Source organism: Hyperoodon ampullatus, assembly GCF_949752795.1.
Source record: "Hyperoodon ampullatus genome assembly, chromosome: 4".
NCBI lineage: Eukaryota > Metazoa > Chordata > Mammalia > Artiodactyla > Ziphiidae > Hyperoodon > Hyperoodon ampullatus.
The window spans coordinates 6,101,222-6,104,800 of NC_136917.1; the positions used below are offsets into that span (position 1 = coordinate 6,101,222).

Here is a 3,579-nt window from a genome sequence, read left to right on the forward strand (position 1 = left end):
TTGTGTCCTCTGCAAAATAGATATGGCAAGAGTTCACACCTCACAGAGTTGTTTAGAGAACTGAATTCGTAACACATTCTGGGAGGGGAGAGTGTCAGGTGCTGGAAATATTTCTCAGGTTCTTCTTTCCTTCCTCCCTTTATTTTGCCTTGTCCTCTTCCCTTTCTTCCTCCTTCTCTCCTTTCCCAGGACAACAAGGTGGGAGTAGATTCTTCTGCTCACCACTATGGATTAGTGATTTTCAAACTATTTTGTTTATCAACCAATAATAATACATTTTATTATTGTGATTAGGATGAAATTTCTTCTTTGCATTTACAGTTCCCCTCTCCAACCACTGCTGCTTCATCTCAGAAATTTCTGGATACTTTTCTTTATTAGTTCTTTTGTTTTTTTTTAATCATCTGTAAATTACATTTATTGTGCTTACTGGGCACTGGGCACATCAGATACAAAAGAGTTGGGATGGGGGCAGGTAAGAACTTAAGAAATTAAATATACACATTAATTTTACCACGAATTCTAACTACTAGGGAAGTATAAAATTTGTACAAGTTATACTTTATAATGAAATTTTGATGTCTGTCAAAAGGATAAGCTATACATAAAATGCAATAAAAATGTTTTAAAATTGTGCTTCATATCATAGAACTACCCTGAAATGGGTTGATAAAATGCCTATACAGCATTATACGCATATATTTCACATTAAAGATTTGACCCCATTGCTGAGAAGTCTATGGCTGACAACTATATGTGCAGTTCCTCTAAGAAACATCGCAGCATTTGTAGTCCATCTCTCCTTTAAACTCCACCTTATTTTAGTTTCACTTACTATCGAGTTCTCTTCAGAACCGTTTATATTTCTTTTGTCTGATCATCTTCGGGTTTCCTGATTTCATTTTTTAAACAATATATAGTTTCACAACTTGCTTTTAATCTCTCCTTAAGCTCTGCAATTTCAAAGCTTGTTTTTTTTTTTTTCGCAGCTTCTAATTTTTCTGTGGTTTTCACTTCAAGTTCTGCAAATTCTGTTTCATGCTTATAGGATCCTAAGGTAAGCTGACGAGATGTTGTTAATAATTGTTGTATCATCGCTGTTGTGTCTTGAAATATCATTTCATCATAGAGCTCTGAAACCACTGTCTTTTTTCCCAGCATTGCATTGGTGTCTGATTGAAATAGCTTTAATAAATGATACAGGGTTACAGGTCTTTCATTAGGATCAACGAAACATATTTTGATGACTATTTCGAATTCACCCCAGCCTGTTTCAGTAATTTCATATGGAGGCTTAGTAACAACTCTTAAAGGACTGCCATAGCTTTCATGTAATTTAAATGGGATTTTCTTCACATATGCTGACATATCCTCATTTCGATATGGTTTTACATATACTGTCCACTGATGGGTGTGCCCGTCCTCTTCTCTTTTCTTTCCAAAATGTCAAGCAACATTACCATAAACGATTGGTTTAACGGTAGTAACCCCCTTCACTCTCCCGCCGGAGTCAGGCTCAGATTCGGCCATTCTCTTGAACATATGGTCCTACGGAAGAAGCCAGCGCCGCCAGGGAAAGAGACCAGGGGCCGGCGGACTCGCCGCTCTGCTCAGAGGCCCCGCGCCTCCTGCGTGGTACCAGGAAGGTTTCTAGCCGAAGGAGGACGGGTCAGCAGGGCTCGGGGTGCTGAGGGATCACCAACATCTCACCGCGGGGGGCGTTGCGGAGAGGAGAGTGGTGGAAAGCGGGACTTTTTATTAGTTCTTCACTTTCAGGTTCATTCACTAAATTCCAGTCTACACAGGGTCTTTGGGGAGGTGGAAATGTGTGGGTAGCTTCCCTTGCCCACTGAATTTGTGCCCATGCTTCATCCCCGGAGTTGACATAGTGGAGAATCTTAGGGCTCATGACCCCTCTCCACCCCATCAGTGACGAAGTGCCCCAGAGCCTCCACCCTCGCCTCCCTTTTCTCCCTTGGTTGCTCTCCCAGCAGTTCCTTGCCCCTTCAGGACTCTTTGCTCCTCTCCCAAATCCCTGCTCTGCCATGTGCCTGCTAAGTGGGCCCAGGAGGTGTTGGAGGAGAGTAAGGGGCTTCTGCTCTACTGGTAGGAGAGAGACAAAAGTCCTCAGAGTGAGTGATCTAAAAGCCAACCAGAATGTTTACATTGTGAAAACTTCTGCTGGCAATTTTCTATACCTATTTCTATTAAAAAAGTTTCTCTATTTTTTGTTTTGAGAGTACACGAAAGTATTTTACTTTCTTACATTTATAAGGTGTCGGCTTCCAGGAAAGGGAAGAAAACTGATCATTCCACCACTATAATGGCATAGAAACTTGTTCACTCTACACACACTCTCATGGAGCTTGTCATATGCTCCTTCCTCAATCTCGGTTTGAGGATAATGACTCTAAAAGCTCAGCATGGATTTTTGGCACAAGAAAGATGAAAGTTTCTGTGTCTCTCTGGCCTTACTGTACCTGCCCATAAAGTAAAAGATTCAGTGCCGTGGGGGCTTCTTGCATTCTCAGATTAATCTGGCATCACTGGGCTTGCAATCCTGAAGACGACAACTGGATGGTGCTCAGTAGTGACTGCCTCTTTAGATAGAGGTTGTTTCTCCCCAGTTACCCACAGTCCCCACCACTCCCTATTGTATTACACCAGGCCTATGTTATTTGTCTACAATTTCATTAAGCCCTGTGTACACATTTGAGCTTCCAAAACATAAGATATAAGATGTATCAATCCTTTAACTAAATTTTGTATCTCATGAGCCTTTTGACTTTCAGAACTGGAACCAATTATTCCCCACCCCACTTTGGACATCTATTGCTACAAATACTGTATTACTGATCCAATATCAAATTCATGCTGTTGAGTCTCAGCACTTTCCGAGGTGGAGTGACCAAGGACCCACTAGGTCCCAGATGGGAGTGCAGTGATGAATCTAACATCTTAAATGAAGCTTTAGAGGAAAAAAAATCCCACATTTCTTTTCTACTCCATGTTCCAGCCTGTTTGATTCTTTCATGGGTCAAAGACCGCCACTCTAGCGGCACACCTGGGCCAGTGCCACGGGTTGGCTTCCTAAGCTTCATTGTGCCATCTGCTCCGAGGTCTGCCATTTCCCCAGGTCACTACCGCTGAATGGTATGCAGGTCTCCACTTGCCTGGAACCTGCTGCTTTTCTCCTTCCCAGTCTCAAAAGAAAGCATCCCTCCCTCTCTCCTTACCCTGAAAGACACTCATGTTCCTCAGTACTTGTGGGGTGCTAAGCATCATCTCTGAGTATCTTCCAGCAGTGTCTCCTTTCTATCCAATACAAATCTCTGAAATGAAAAGATACATATATATATATAAATACTAATGACCTAGTTGGCTACCTGAAACAAAAGGAAAGATCAGAACATGCACAAATCAAGACATTGATAAGAAGACCGCCTAAGAAGCCTAATCGTTTGGGGCTTGTCTGCAACTTGTCATCCCATGATCATTCCTTGGTTCTAGGCCATGTGGTGGGGTGATGCTGTAGTGGGTAATGTGCACATTTGGCTAATGCTCTGATACAGAGATTTG

The 3,579-nt window shown here is 42.1% G+C and overlaps 1 pseudogene across 1 annotated transcript; it reads right to left on the reverse strand.

Moving 5' to 3' along the window:
• Positions 1-858: 858 nt before the first annotated feature.
• Positions 859-1,542, reverse strand: LOC307051641 (YEATS domain-containing protein 4-like; annotated as a pseudogene). Its single transcript has one exon. The product of its transcript is annotated as a YEATS domain-containing protein 4-like (transcript).
• Positions 1,543-3,579: the final 2,037 nt, after the last annotated feature.